The sequence below is a fragment of the Belonocnema kinseyi genome, chromosome 9 (genome assembly GCF_010883055.1).
Source record: "Belonocnema kinseyi isolate 2016_QV_RU_SX_M_011 chromosome 9, B_treatae_v1, whole genome shotgun sequence".
In the NCBI taxonomy this organism is placed as follows: domain Eukaryota; kingdom Metazoa; phylum Arthropoda; class Insecta; order Hymenoptera; family Cynipidae; genus Belonocnema; species Belonocnema kinseyi.
Window position 1 is genome coordinate 66,449,891 of NC_046665.1, and position 17,543 is coordinate 66,467,433.

At 29.0% G+C, this 17,543-nt stretch overlaps 1 pseudogene; it reads right to left on the reverse strand.

The window, feature by feature from the left end:
* Positions 1-657: 657 nt before the first annotated feature.
* Positions 658-4,745, reverse strand: LOC117180576 (annotated as a pseudogene).
* Between the last annotated feature and the right edge of the window lie 12,798 nt (positions 4,746-17,543).

The window sequence follows — 17,543 nt, forward strand, 5'->3', positions numbered from 1 at the left end:
AGAGACTATTTTATTGTTTACGGTACGTATTTTTAATGTTGTAATAATACAACAAAAAATTATAACAAAATTCTAAAAAAAACTTTGGAACGCTCAGTTTTTTACACGTATGAAATGTATGAAATTACCTTATAATGAATACAAGTGTACAAGAATATACAAGAATAGAACTTTAGGTATCATTGTGACATCTTTCGTGAAGTATGATTGTTATATTTTCTATACTTAAATTTTTTCAAATTTTTAAATTTATCTGCTATATCATCAGAGATTGTACCTTACCGACAGTAGATCAACCCTCCAAACCATGAAGGTAGAAGAATCTACACAATATCGATCAAGTTAAGAATCTTCAATAACAGAAAATGCTTAACGTCCTAATAAGACTAGATGGAAAATAATATTTTTAAATTAAGATTAAAATTATTTCTTGAAAAAAAAAGATCCTACTCCATCTTCACTCCATTGGGAATCGAACCACAAAACTTTTGATTTTCGGTCAGGTGCTTTTCCAATTAAGCTATTAGAGGGATCAGAATAAGGACTCTTAATTCAAGAACATAACGCTAATTTTTAGCTAGGTGTTAATGGTACAAATAATTATTTTCAAATTTTAATTTTATACTTAAATTTTCATTATATATTTAACTTTAATTTATTGTGTACACACAAAATATTTTTTATATCACAAATGTCTAAATTTGGATTCGTGGCACACAAAATTTTTCGTCACTTCTTTCATGGATCGGCATCCTGTAAAGTAATAATTGTTAAGTGATTATAATATTTTAAATCATTTTTCTCGAGTAATATTTTGTAATGATAAAGAAAGTTTCCTAATTTTTCATTCATTAGTGAAACAATTTTGAAGTAAGGCTCTGTTTTTTTTATTAATTGTATTTAAATTATAAAAGAGATTTATTTTTCATTTCTTTTTTATTAATTTCTTAATAATTTAGTTTTTAAACACTTTATGTTTAGTCTTACTTAACAGTTTGCACCCAGAGCTAAAGCTTTAAAAACGTCAGTTCCATGAGTAATTCCTCCATCAATATAAGTTTCCAACTTATCTCCGACCGCTTGAACTATTTCTGGCAAAACTTCAATCTGCGAAATAACACAATGAATGAATTTAATCATATAAATACTACAAATTTTTTCATAATTATAGTTTATTGTATATATTTTTAATAAACAAATCGATGCAGGCACTCCATCAACCTGTCTAGCTCCATGATTAGAAACCTGAATTGCACTCGCCCCGTATTTTATTGATAAAAGAGCATCTTCTACAGTTAAGATTCCTTTTATAACAATTGGAAGGCGAGTTTGACTAAAATAAAAAAGTAGTTGTAATAATGTTTAAAATTAAAATCATGTTTATATTTTAAAAAATTATTTTGAGAAACTCGAAATACCTTTTTAGCCATGAAACATCTTCCCATGAAAGCGATTTGTCCAAAAGTTTGTGTATTGGTCTATTGTAAACATTATTTCGGATCGAGTATTCCTCAATGTTCGCATATCTAATTTTAGCATATATTAGTATTATTTTGGCCACTTTATAAAAAATTATTTAATAATACATTAACCTGTCAGTTTTTTCTTTTAAACCGCTTTCACACCATTTTGTTTGTTAACCCTTTAGTGTTTGAACGTTCGAAACCTATTTTAAGATTCTTAAACTTTATTTTAAGTTTTAGTTTAGCTACAGTTTTGAAGTTTGAAACGTTTCAAGTGAATATACAATTCAGAATTTTTCGTACTTTAGAAATCAAACTCTTATTTAAAAATAGAAACCTTAATAGTTAAAAGACCTCAGGTTGAAAATATTCTAAATTGAAATTTTACAAATTTAACAATATTAAATAATAATCAAAAAGTCACTTTCTGGTCTCTTTGATAAATTCTTAAAATTAATCATGATTACTGGGATATAAGTAAGGTGATAAAAATAAAATTCTATCATTTTTTCAATAAAAAGTAACATATTTTTTAGTAGTTCCAAAATTTCATTCTGAACTAATATTTTGGAAATATACTAACTTTAAATGAAGAGGAATATTGAAATTATTTCATTTCTCCTATCTCCAGAAATTGGTGCATCCGCTGTCAGAACTAATGCTTTGAAACAGCTTTCTCTGCTCAATGTACGAATTCAAGTGTCAATTTTCTATTGACAAATACATAATGTTGAGGTCATTTAGTTGCCTTCGGTGCAGCTGCTGCAATTTCTTCTATACTACTCGTGGACATGGTTGATAAAGTAAAAATGATCCCAGCTGCTTCCGCAGCTGTAAAATAAGAGATATTTTATTATTTATAAGATATATATTTTGTTATTTTATTTTTATTATTTTATTATTTTATTTATTCGTTTTATTTTTTTAAAATTTTCGAAAAATTGGAATAATTTAAACCCTTCGTCTTCATGGTGAATTTCACATACGCGGTCCGCACCGTGGGTCTTTCATGTCCATGAGGTTTTTTCCTATGTTATTTTTATTATTGAAATCTGGAAAGATTAAGTTATTCTTCTGAGTCTATAGAATAAATTGCGAGAAACTATTATGCTATTGACAGATTTATATTTTTTAAACCATTAATTATACCAACACTTGTTCTGAAAAAATAGAAAATTCCTGTGCCAGAAAACCCAACATGAGGACAAAAGGTTAAAAAATATTCAGAAGGCTTAAGTGTCTTAAAATATTTTTAAAAATGTAATCTTTAGAATATTTCAAAAAATGTTTAACAAAATGTAGATTTTTGAAAATTTTGAAAAAAATAAACATTTGATGAATTTTGAAAGGTTTTGATTTTTCAAGACAATACATTTTTTAAGATTCCTGCGAAAGTTTTAATTGACTTCTCATGTTGGAAAAAAAATTGAAAGATAATTCTAAAAAATTTCAAAACATTTCAGAAGATTTCCAAAAAAATCGAAAAAAATTAGAAAATTTTAAGGCAATTTTGTTCATTTTGCAAGATTTTATACTAAATTTAAGAAAAATTCGAATTATTTCAAAAGATATTTACAAGGCCTAGAAGTTTTAAAAGATAAGAAAAAATGTTATCTTGAGAATATTTCAAAAGATTTCAAACAAAATGGAAATTGTTGGAAATTTTCACAAAAATTAGTTTTGAAAGAATTTTGAAAAGTATCCAATTTTCAAGAAAACAGATTTTCTGTTAGATTGCTGGAAAGCTTTTAAGTGACTTCTTATGTTGAAATATTAATATTTAAAAATAATTTTTAAACATTTCAAAACGTTTCTAGAAACGTCGAATCAGAAAATGGAAGATTTTAAGACAAATATTTTAATTATGCTGGATTGAAAAAAAGGAAAAGTTTTAATTATTTAGAAAGATATTTAGGAGGCCTAAAAGTTTTGAAAGGTTTCAAGGGAAGAGAATAAAAACATTTTCTTTAGATCAATGGTAAAATTGTAAATTAGTTTTTATTTTGAAATAGTAATGTTTAGGTTTGTATTAGGTGGGGTACAGGCGGGCAGGTGAGAAAGTCTTGCGGGATAAAGGACTTCCCGAGTGGTGAATGGGTTTTAATGGATTAAGTAGAATTCTGTGGGTTAGGTGAGGTTCCGATGGATTGATGAGGTCCCGCGAGATAGGTGTGGTTCTAAGGGATAGCTTAGGTCCCGAATGACAGGGAAAGTTGAGGGGTAGGTGTGGCCTGAGGGTTAGGTTGGATTCTGCAGGATTAGTGGGATCACGAGGGAAAGGTGAGCTCCTGTGGGACAGATTGTTTCCCGAGAGATAGATTGGGTTTCGAGAAACAGATGGGTTCTGATGGCTATCCGGGGTTCCGTGAGATAGGGGAAGTTCCGAGGGATAGGGTGGCGACCCATAGGATAGCTGTGGCTTCGAGGGATAGGTGGGTCCATCAGGTTAGGCTAGGTTCTGTAAGATAATTTGGTTCTCAAAGGATCAGTTTGGTCTCATGAGATAGGAGCTGTTCAAGGGATGCATGGTCTCGAGGGAAAAAGTACGATGGACGGACACCTGACAAAAACTACAGGGGTTTAAGCAATTGGCTAAAAAAGACCAATTATACTATACAGCATTTTTGAAATAATTTTGATGAATTACATACCTTTCGGATTGGCACCTTCTCCATCTGGATGAGCCATTCTTTGCAAATACATTGGCACAATTCCTAAGGGCATCGAAATTTTGTCACCCAAAACTGTGGTGCTTAGATCCACTTTTGTAACATCTCTTAACATTCTTGGTATAATTCTGATTCTAACAAATTCGTATTTAAAATTTTTTATTTAGCACTTGATAATTTGTCTAATATTGCAATAAAGAAGAAGATAATTAATATATTAATAAATAACAGTTGCGTTATTGGAAATAGTATAATTACTAATACAACTTCACATTAGTAAATTTAATAAACATTTACCAACAATAAACTTATTAATCATAAAAAAATGTAATTCCTGAGGTTTGAAAGCTTAAAAATATAATAATAAGTTTCCGGTGGCCTAAAAAATAATCTTGATGCCGTCATTCAATAAAATAAATGATTAACCAATCATTTTTTTTAGCAAGTAACATAATTTTGAATGGACTCCTTATAAGAACTTGTCAAAAGTTTGTTTGTTCAATTTCAAAGAAATTTCTTCTCCAGCCCCATCTTTATAAAAATCTCTTGTAAGGGGAGTTAAAACCTTCAAAGCTTGCTCCTCATAATCCTTGACACAAACGAATTAATGCATTTTATCCCTAAAAAGAATTAAAAATATGTTAAAAAATACTTTTTCGAATTACGGATAGTCAATAAATATTTTATTTTGAATATTAGAAAATATGCGAGTACTTCCATACAGTTTTTAAATAATTCTTTATAAATATAAATTACACAAATTTCAAAGTTCAGGCAGGAATTGAATTCATGGATTGTGATTGATAACTCTTTATGAGTAGATTAAAATTTTCGCATACAAACTTCGAAGTAGATTAATTGAGGTTTGATAACACCCTGTTTATGTTCAAGAACAAAAAAATTGCTGTTATTGATTTATTTAACATTTTTTATTAATTATGAAAAACGCGTTTTGTTTCAATTAAATTAATAATCTTAAATTAAAGTTCGACAAATTTTACTTTTATGTATTTTATTATATAGATTAAATTAGAATAAAATGCGTCATTAGCCCGCTGGGCACCAGCATGGTCATTTTTGACCCGAGGCGATTCTAAAAGTGAAGTTTCTGAAAAGGGAAACATCGGAGGGGCGCAGCAAATATGCTGATAATTAGGGGAAAAGTTCGGCCTATTCGAAGGGCATGGGGCCGTTTTCAGCTCAACGCTGGTTTTCGCACAGGGCGGTCGGAAAGCGGACATATGGTCAATTTTGATCCATACTATTCTTATTAAGTTGAAAAGTGAATGCAAAATTTTTAGGGAATTTTTTTATCGAATCTTGTTTATTCATTTAATTTGAAAGTGTTGCAGTGGAAAAAAAATACGCAGCATCTCTATTACTGTTCGCTATTCGCTGGGGAAGAGGAAGCACCGCAGCGCACCTACTTACTCAACTTACTCAAATTTTGTATACAAATAATAAGTATTCAATTGTTATTTATGTGTTAAAGTTTAACAATTTCACTTATAAATTTAACACTTTTTAAATAGAACAATAAAAATTGTAACGCTAAAAGTTTAAAAGTTCTTCGAAAATCTAAAGATTTAAAGCTTTCTATCTTAAACAATTCAGTTTCAAGTTGTTTTCCTTTAACTATACGGTTTCAATTTACTCATCTTAAATGAACAGTGAAATATTGCTGAATATTAAATAGTTATTCCTTTTCTACGTTAAGCAATTTCAAATTAAATGAGATAAAAATTAAATAATTTAGACTAACAATGTTTTAAATTTAACCCTTAAACTGACAAAACGCCACGACCGGTACACAAATTCCGTACTTTCCCGTCACATTTTTTCAAACCGTAATAAATTATTCCAAAAACTCAAAAAAGTGATTTTTCCACCTGCATTTTACATGGGAAACTAAAAGTCAAAACCGAAATAAAGTGAAATCAAAAAATGAAAAATTAGGGAATTTCTTTTTTCGTATTTGGAATAAAATGGGGGGGGGGGTGGAATTTTGCCATGCATTTTTGGACCATCCTATTGTTTATATTTTGCAGTATAAAATTTCATTCTACACTGAAAAAAATTTGAGCAAGCAGCTGACTTGTTAGTCGCAACGCAATGCCACCACCATGGTTGGTACAGTGGACAGGCCACATTTAAGTAAGCTATAGTACTAAACGTGCGAGCAGATACTTTCTCGTGTGTTGGGAGCGCAGTACTCCCACAAAAGAGAATGAAATTGCCCACGAGTATAAACAATAACAGTATGAATCCACGCGAAACTCTGCGTGGGGATCACGTGCTCCCGCCTAAAGGGAGCGTTACTGTACCAATACTGTTGGGACTACAGCTGTTCCAATGTGGGCACTCAGCGTGTCCAATGTGAGAGAGGATGTGTACCAAGTTGCAGGCGAGCAGCGCGCGACGCATTTGGTGTTGCAGCTCTACCATGTGGGCTAGCAGCTCGCCCAAAAAATTTTCAGTGCAGTTATATTCTTAAGCAGAATACTTTAACAAATGGGCATTTATCACCTTTCTTTACCTTATTTTTAAAGTTATTTGTTTATTTAAACAATTTTAACTTAACGATATTTTTACATTTTGATTAGATAGCTGACATCTTAAACTTCAATTTACACTCATATTTTGTTGAGAAAGTTCAATTGAAAAAAATAACTGCCCGAAATGTAAGCATTAAAATTTATCACATAGGGCACATTCACTCGGTGAGATAAATATACTTTTTGGAAAGAATAGAAAAACCAGTTAAAGAAGTTTGTACAGCAAAGTATACAGATTAAAAAACCCACTAATTTTTTTCAATTACTATAAAAACAAAAGAAATAACATTAAAAAATAGAAAAAAGTCATTTTTGTCATTTTTTCGTACTTTTTGTTGAATTTTCTTTCATAAAATTGTACAAAATAAAAATATCGTTTTCGCTCTTATTTACTCTTTTTCTAGACTCTCTAACGATTTAATTTCACTCCTATTTATATAAAAAAACTGGACTTTAAACATATTTAAAAGATGTTTGAAATCTCGGGTCAATGTTGACCCAAGCTGGTCCTCAATAATTATTCGGAAAATACCTGATGCCCATCTGGTTACAACCTAAGCATTGCAATTTTTTAAGTTTGTTTTTTAACAAATATTTTCAATTCCTTCACATTTGAAAAATACAATTCAATATTATAAAACTATTTTTAAGGAGCAATTTCACTTTAAAAGTTCTCGAAATATAAATATACATATAAACTTATTACTTTATTTTATTCTTTATTTTTCTGGAAATTCAATTTTGTGATATTTCCAGAAAATACGCGAATTTGTCTCCTGGTTTTGTTTACGACAATAATTGAAATAAGCATAATGTAAATAAAGAATTACTGAGTAATAAAATAAATAATACTATAGTTCAGATAAATTTAGTCAAGTGATATCCAATGAGGGCCTATTAATAGGGTCTTTATAGAATTGAGATAGTCCCTCACACACTGAGCAAAAAATAATGCCGAATCAATAAAATATTGGCTTGAAGCATCAAACGGTGTTTTCGCGCGCGGTCAAATGCATATGCTATAAATTCAAAAGCATTTACCATTGTTTCTTATTTTGTTGGTTCAAATAAAATATTATTAAATTATTGAAAAATTGTTCATGATTTAAATTCTGAAGTATGTTGCTATGGTTGTAATAGTAAAAAAGTTTAACTAGCACATTGCCATAATATATTACCAGAAATTTTTAATTCAAAGAAGGAAAATATGAATCCAAATGTAAAATACGTTTTCTTTGCAAAAGTTAAATTTAAAGATTTTAGACCTTTCTGTAAAGCTCTGACAAACACTCCTCCGTTTTCTCGTTTTTTTATTGACATTCAGTTCTTAACTATACTCCACAAGTTATTCTAAAACTAAACTAATTGTTAAATTTAACTAGGGAAGACTTATTACTATTAATTAAAGACAAACGCAGTTTATCAAAATATCCGCAAGCGCCGAGATTCGAACGAACGCATCGCACGCTTATAAGTCGAACACATAATCCCCATAGCTACGATGCCACGCTGAGTGCGATATTATAAATGCTTGACGGCATTCATCCGATACTTTAGAAATGAGGGAAAAAGATTTTTGAAGCTCGATTTGTTATATATGATTTTTAAACGTACTTAAATGATTTCAAATTAATTCGATCTTTGAAAAAATTCTTTTCAAATTTTTAAGACACCAAATGTTTTATATTTTTTCAGAAAAAAATGAAATTTTTAAAAGATTGCATCTCGGTAATTTTTAAAATTTTTACTTTTTTAAATACAAGTATAATTATGCGTAAGAAAATTACTGTGCTAAATTGCACTCACAAGCTGTATTGCGCGTTTTACCTGTCGAGGACTTTACAAGGTCCCCTCGAGAAAATAATTAATTAATATAAATTATTTTTCAAATATATGCTAACGAACAAAGCCTTTTATACAGTTTAAGTAAAAAATATAGGGTTAAAAAGTGAGTATATAAATAATTTAAGTCAAGTAACACACTACAATAACCTGTCGAGGGCCAGCAGAGAAAAAGCCTAGATTCTTCCAGCTAGAAAATCTGACTGCGGCCTCTTAAGAGCCAATATTTAGTTTAGGAATAATGAGGCAATTCCTACCCGGGTTAATTGTGATATAAATGGGAAGAAAAATGTTTAAGCAATTTGAATCTTCTAATAAACAAGCGACACCTACGGACCCGAGAAGTGAATTGAAAAGCTGCGAAGCAACTGAAGTGATGCGAAAATTTTCAAAATTAAAATTAAATACAAGAAATTACGAAATGTTTCAGTAATTACGACAGGCTTTGGCAATGGCAATGGAAATATTGAACTGAGAATGAAATCTTAAGTCTCGTCTTACTTCGATTTACTATCATTTATTTCATTCGCAAAGATTTAATTTGCTAATATGGCAAAACAAAGTAGGATTCTATCCATTTAGGTTCGAATCTGTTAATTTGTAAGATGAATATCAAACAATTGGTACCCTACTGAAAACTTCTATATAGATTCCTATATAGGATCCTATATAGGAACCTGCATAGGATCCTATATGTTTCGCATATATAGGTGCCACTTATAGCAAATGATATAGGATCCTATATAGGTGCCTGTATAGGACCCTTCCTAATAACGTACCTCAGGGCTCATCAAAAAGCAGCCATTGGCTGTCAGTGGCAGTCAAAAGACTAGGTCAAACTGGCCCTAATAAATCTTGTCGTTCGACTGGTTGCTAGCCCTTCACAGTCATTGTACCTCACGCCGCGCGGGCTTGAAAGACATTATTCTTCCCAAAAATAAAATATAATTAGGAAAAAATATATCAGCGTTTTTTTAATAATATAAAAATAACTTTTATTACTAACTTTTTATTAATTACTAATTAATTAATTATTTATTAATTATTTTTAATAATTATTTAATTTTAATTAATTATTAATTATTATTAATTTTATTAATAACTTTTACTACTAATATTTATATATTTCACACAAATTTACAAATATAGCAATTGCTATATTTTATTGCAAGTTTTATAATAATTAAAGAAAATAGAAATATTTTTAGATAAAAATGTGGCATATATAATTATTTCTTGAATTAAATAATAAGAATAAGAAAAATTTAAATGGACAATTGTCAAATTCTAGTACTCAAATTTAGTTTACTTGAACTATAAAAATTCAATTTAAATAGAATATAAATAGTACCTAAACTTTTTTTGAAATTCAACTATTTCAATTTTAATTGCAAAATTTAAACTTATAATAGGGGAAAGTGGAGCATTTAGCACTTACCGTGTAAGTTCAACATTTTAAAATTGATACCATTAAACATTAAAGAAATTATTCAATTTTCCAGTCAAAATTTTTTTTAACTGAGCTTGGGATGTCGAACTTTTTGGAATATTTTTCAAATAAAAAATTTCCTATTCAAAATTAGTTTTTTATTTTAAACGTATCTTTAAAATAATTTGATTTTGAAGTTTAAAAATGAAAATATTTTGTTATTTTGAACTGTGAAAATAAAGGTGAATTTATTTTTTCATTTTAGAAAGTTTGGTCTAATCAACTTTCACGTTAAATCGTACTTTTTAAATTAAATAAAACATTAGATATGGCTAATTTTAGAAAGTTTTAATTTGAAATATTCAATTTAGTTTCCAATTTGATATTTATATAATTTACACGGTACTAATTAAAAAATTGGTTAATATTACTATAGTACATATTATTCACTTTTTTAACGTTTTCAGTTTAAAATCCATGAACTTTATTACTTTGAATTTCAAAATATTGTACAACTAGTACTAGGTTGATTCAATGTACATATTAATATAAGTATTACGTTTAATCACCAAAATAATTAAAACGTTAAGAATAAACATTATTGTAAATAGTTTTTGTAACCAAATATTTTATAAACAAATACGAATTTTTAGGCGTAGAAAAAATTCGATTTCTAAATAAAAATGAGAATGAATAATAGCACTGTGTGCTCAAATTCACCATGTGAAAATCCCTGGAATATTTGATAATTAATACTTAACTATTATAAATTGTTCATAAAAATATTTATTAATAAATTTTTATTATAATTTGTCACTAACTGAGATATTCAACTTAATCTCAAGCTATTTGAATGGAAGAAACGAATTCCTTCTACTTGAATTTCTAAAATTTCAAATTTATTCATCTAATTTGTATCTGAAACTAGAAATTGTTATATTTTACGATATGTTATGATAATTCATTATTTTAACTAAAAATTCCTCTTTTTCGGATCCGTATCATTGCCCCCCCCCCACATTGTGATTTAATAATAACGTTAGACGATGGAGTGTAGTAAAATTTTACTGTTTTTTTATTAATCAACAAAGTAGCTCAATTTTTAAAGAAGCAGTTGAATTTCCAACTAAAAAAGATGAGTTCTCAAAGACAAATTTAATATTTAATATTTTAAGCAAAAAAATATTGTGAATTTAAATCAAAAGCAGCTGAATAAAATAAAAAAGGACCAATTTTTAATTAAAAGAGTTAAATCCTCACTCAAAGCAGGTGAATCTTTAACCATAAAGTTATTTGCATTTTTATCAAAATATAAGCTTTCCGTAAAGTAGTTTAATTTTTAATAAAATAGTTACATATAGTTACGAAAAGGCATTAATATTTAAAAATTAAATGAAATTAACAAAGATTATTGTTTAAACAATTTATTATTTATAAAAATATTATTTTAGAATAATGCTAGAAACTCGGAGTTTTTTCTAATATTTTCCACTTCAAATTCTAATGAGGTTATATTTAAATCATGTCAACAAATATAATTGTTTAAACAATTTATTATTTATAACAATGTCAGCCTTTCAATATGCTTACATAGTTTAAACATTTAATTTCATAATCTTCAATAACCTAAATGTGGTTTAAAATGTTATGCAATATTTTTTAATTTGTTATCATTTTTTTTAATTCTTTTGAAACTTCTTAACAACTACTTTTTATATCATTCGAGTTTTCCATAAAATTTTGAATATATCTTACAAAATTAAAATAATCTGTTAAAATCGTCCATATTATTTTCTGACAATTTTGGAAATCTTTATAAATCTTTTTAAATATACTCTTAAAATTAATTTGAAAAAATAATCATTTTTAATTTCCCAATTTTAAAATAAATATCGGTAAATTGCAAAATAAATCAATTCTAAGCTTCATAAATTATACAGATCGAAGGTTCAAAAAAAAATTTCTTGCTATAAGTTTCAGTCATGAAGGAATAATAAGGAGACCTAATTCCGTTTTCCCACTTGGCAATAGAAACATTACCATAAATGGTATGCACATTACAGGAAGATGTTAAATTTTCGTGCGCAGGTGCGCAGTTGTCCTCTTCCTATACATGGAGAAGTGTGTGAGTGAGAAGTGTATGAGTGAGAAAGTTTGTCAAATTGACATAAGTTAGAGAGGTTCTGTTCGTTTGTTTGTTTTGATGCAGGTGTCAAGTGCCGAGTTGTGGTGCAAGTTACACGCCGATGAAGGCGAATCACTTTGCATTTTTAAAGCCCTCACTTTACGTACAATAAACGTCTAATATATTTTATTGTTTTACATAAATGTCATTTAATTTTAATAGAAATGATTTAGAAATTTAACCTTTACTCACTACCTGAGTGCCTGCGGAGAATTTCTCAGAGCTTCTCAGAGCCTTCCCAGTGGGCACAAAGTTTGGCGACGTGTTTACGACATCCTATGTCCATGTCGTTAAGGTGTCTTTACGATGTCGTAAATAAGTCGTATGATCTGACGATGACTTTACGATATCGCAAAGACACCTTAACGACATGGACATAGGATGTCGTAAAGACGTCGCCAAATTTTGGGCCCACTGGGTTGAGAATCTTTAGCGCATATAGTTTGAGATTTCAATCGGTAGGGCGCTTCATTATAATATTACATTGTTTGCAATTATCCGTGCTGATTAAATTGTATACATGCACGGTAAAAAAAATTGAGCGAACGAAGGAATTTAGAAAGATCCCTGGATCAGCGAAAATGAATATCCTTGACCATTTTCCATATACCAGGGATATCGTATAGTCAAACCCCTAATAAGTATAGCTATAATAGGGATATTAAGAATAGGTGTCTGAAGCAATTATCGGAAGAGCACCGGTGCATTATGGGAGCAGCGAAATAAAATGGCGACGGTCTAATCGGGAGCAGTGACAGTTGAGATTTAATTTGGACAATTAAACGCTTTTTACCACCTAAAATGTGCGCGAATGTTAATATTAAACGAAGTTTATGATGCAGTAATAATAATTTACTTGTGTTTCGATTGTAGGCGATAACTATATTGAAACATCAAGAAACGCGATAAAAACAACAAACTTGACCTCCAAATGCATTACACGGATTTCAGGGAAATTCATTTTCGCGATACCAGACGAAAAATTGGCTACTGTAAGTTAATATATTTCTATAACAACTAAATTTTTTTCTAGTCTGAAGATAATACAATTATACATAATCTGTCGAAAATAATAAACTTTCGAACTTAGCAATTTTGTCCAAGTTCCTGATTTACGAGAACAATTTACATAAAGTAACTAAATGTGTAACTCTTCTAACTAAACGTTTTACCTAATCCAAGTGTACACTTTCTTTCAGTTTAATATATTCTCGAATCACTCGTTCGCTTCAAGAATTTTTTTTCCGTGTGCTTATAAATACATAATTTACCAATTTCTAAACTGAGTCACCTCATAATAACTTTTAATGAAATTATAATATTTTTCATGTTTACGTTTCGAAAAACTTTAAATTTTTCAATCAAGTTATATTACTTACATTATTTCTTTATCATATTATAAATTTAAAAGGTACTTACCTATATTTTTTCTTCTCAAAATCTGTTCACACATTTTTCAAACAAGTACCGACAGTACTGTTTATATATTTATTTCGTGTATCGTTCGTATGATGATCAACAAAAGAACAGAACCTCTCTAACTTACGTCAAGTTGACTACCTTTTTCACTCGCAGACTTTTCCATGTACTGGAAGGGGACAACTGCGCATCTGCGCACGAAAAGTTAAGATCTTTGTGTAATGTCTCTACCTCTGACGGTAATGTTTCTATTGTCATTTTCAAATGGCTTCCCACTGGCAGTTGGATCTCCTTATTATTGCTTCGTGATTTCAATACTCTAAATTGAACAATGAAACAACCAATCTGGAATTTTTTTAAATTATATCATTTTAATAAATTTTCAGTGAAAAGCATTAAAACTTAAAAGATTACAATTTTTTTAATGAAAACTTTTTAAATTAGAAGTTAAATCCTTTTTATTTTGAGTTGCCACAAATCAATCATTATTCAATTGTCATTTATACATCAAAATTGGTTTTGAAATCTTGTTAAATATTCTTTTAAACTTTTTTTTTAAATGAAAAATCATTAAATTTGTTTACAGGAAACTTAAGTATATTTTGTTATTATCTGAAAAGGTTAAAAAATCATTTAAAAACGTCAAAATCTTATTTCAAGATCTTCAAAAATATATACTTTGTTAAACTATTTAAATTAGGTTTGAATCGCTTAAAAACTTCTGAATATCTTTTAACCTAATCGAATTTTTTCTAAAATAATAATTGTTCAATTTTTATTTAGTCTTCCAAATTTGTTTTTGGTTTTAAACTCTTTTTAGGAATTCTGTAAAAAATAATTATTTAAAGAAAAAAATCATTGAAAATTTTTCCATAAACTCTTAATCAATCCTGCAATATAAAAAAATATCTTAAAAGTTTCTGATTTTTCGATAAAATTTTGAAAATCTTTTGAAGTCTTCTTCAATATTCTCTTCAAATTAATGTTCTAAAATAAAACCCATTCATAATTTTTATAGGAATCTTAATGAAATTTTCGTATATAATTTTATTTTTAATTATTTTGAAACTTTTCAACTTTTGAATTATTTTTTAAATTCTTTCAAAACTTCTGAATATCGTTTAAAACGATTCGCCTTTTTCCAGCAAGAAAAATAATCTTCTACCAAGAAACAAGACTTTTTAATACACGCATTTGTAACCAAAGAATGGAATTTTCAACTAAAAAATAAGTAGAAAAATAAATAAAATAATTTAGCTTTAAGTTTAAAAATCAATTTAAAAAAAATCGAATTTTGAAATAAAAATATTTAAATTTGCCACCAAATTAATTTTCAACTAAGAAATATAGTAAAATATACTATATCTACATAATTAAAAGTTTTTACGATGATTTTTTGAAGGACAAATTTCATTTGAAAAAGAAGTGTTCCGGACCGGAACAAATGATTTTCTCGGAAACCAATTGATTTTTCCACCATTCTCCAGCGCTCGATAATATATTTATCTCGCGCTCCGCGCTCGGTTTTTCCATTACCCTCCACATTTGTGCACAGACCACAATGCGAAATTTTCTACATTCTATGTTAAAAACTATTATATCAGAGGCCTATTACAATTTTTTTTGTGTGTATCTTAGTCTGGTACTGCTATTCTGATATTGCAAAATAATGTTCACATTTTATTTTCCCTGATCCTAATAGGGCCCTGCTGTGGTTGTTTAATCATTTTCCCTTCTCTTAAGTGAAGCTGAACACTTTTTTTTTAATTTATCATTAAAGAAGGTTCTCAAAGCACCTACGGCCTTGACGATTACATTCTCATTGCGATAATCGCGCGTCGCGCTTAACAGTTACGTTATACAGGCTCTAATTTTTTTTCATTTTGGGCTAATCAAAAAATTCGGCTAGAATAGTTTTGAAATATATTTGGTATCTAGTGAAAATTTTGAATGAAATTTTTGGATCTATGAAAAAAATAAATTTTTATATTTTTTGAAAATTTTTAAATTCTTTAAAAGTATATAACTTTTCTAATTTTCATCAAAATAAAAAAATTTATTTGGATAATTTGCAAGTCTTTCACCCATCTATAAGAAACTTTGTCAACAATTTTTATAATATTAGGAAAAAAAATGTTTAAATTTTGAAAATGCTATAATTTTTTTAATTTTGGGCTAGTCGAAAAAATCGGCAAGAATAGTTTTGAAATATATTTGGTATCTAGTGAAAATTTTGAATGAGATTTTTGGCTCTATGAAAAAAATAATTTTGTATATTTTTTGAAAATTTTCAAATTTTTGAAAAGTGTATAACTTTTCTAATTTTCATCAAAATGAAAAATTTTATTTATATAATTTGCAAGTCTTTTACCCATCTATAAGAAACTTCGTGATAACGTGAGAAATATTGAATACTTCTGGATCCCGTTTTTGTCCTCCCGCTTTAAAATCTCCACAGCGCCGACAATATTTCTCTGAATACCACAAAGCAACCACGAAATAGACAAATTTTAATCCCTTTTAATTTAGCTAATTTCGCTATTTTTATTTACTGTTTTTCGAATAATAATGAGGTAAACAACTTTTTAAAACATAGAATCGTTCATTTTACGATGTCAGGATTAATTTCCACACAGATGGTTCTCGTGAAAAATAATTTTCTGAATTTTTTATCATGATCCGATCGATGATAAAAAGGATTGGGATCATATTATTTTCGCCGCCTAATGAGGATTAAAAAGCGAAGGACAGAAACGGTATTCTTAGGGATTCGAAATTTTTGTATACCTTTTAATGCAAGGCTTCTTACCGGGATTTAAGTTCAAGGTCCCGGAAAAAATTTCACTGCTCGCGCTTAATTTGAACAAGATAAATTTTATTATGACCACGCGCCGGGCACTGTCAGTACAGTCGGTACAGCCCTAATTTATATTTCTTGTTTCTTGATAATTTTGCAAGCAATTATTATTCAATTTACTAAGAAGAGCTCCATCTTTAGCTTAAAAAAAATACGCTTGGTCGCGATCTTCTTTTTCCAGTGGACACAAAATTTGGCGACGTCTTTACGACATCGTTACGTCATCTTTACGACAACTTTACGACATCCTATGTCCATGTCGTTTCAGTGTCTTTGCGATTACGATACCGTAAAGACATCTTAACGACATGGACATAGAATGTCGTAAAGATGTCGTAACGACGTCATAACGACGTCGCCAAATGTTGTGCCCAGTGGGTTGTTATTTGCGTCTGCACGTAAATATTGCTAGTCATTTAAAATGGTCCGGGTGAATAAATGTTATAATCCTTTGAATAAAAAAAATCATAAATACGTTATAAAAAATTTAGTTTTAATTACAGTCAATCGAGCTAGTGAATTTAAAGATTTTATCTAGTCTAGGAGCAAGGGGGGTTTTCGTGGCCCTTCAATGTCCGTGAGGGAACCTAAGTTATTTTTATGTATTTTGGCCTCGTGAATCAGATTTTCGAAGGTGCCAAGCCGTAAGTGGTCAAATTAAAAAGTTATTAACAAATTAATTGTTTAAATGCTCATAACTTTTTACCTATTTAAGGTACAGGGCCATGCGACATATCAAATGATCACAAATTTAATAAAAAATAAGCTCGTTTTTTCAAATTGAAAAAATGTTTATTAGAACCAGAGATTTTGCAAATAAACCAAGGAAAACCCATGCGAACGGAAAATTTCATTGTTTAAAAGGCTAATACTTTTTTCCTATGCAAGTTGTGAACTCCGAAAATATACCAAAATGTTCGCTATTCAAAGAGGAACACACCTGTATTTTATTTTTTTATAAATGTTGACCGCAACTGAAAATACCGCAATGTTAATTAAACAAAAATCGTCCGTTTTCAGATGATCTAATTGTTTAACGGCTTCCACGCTTCCTCCGTAGTGTGCTGAGGTTATTAAATGATCACCAAACGATTCTACAGTCCAAGACAAATAAATCCGTTTTT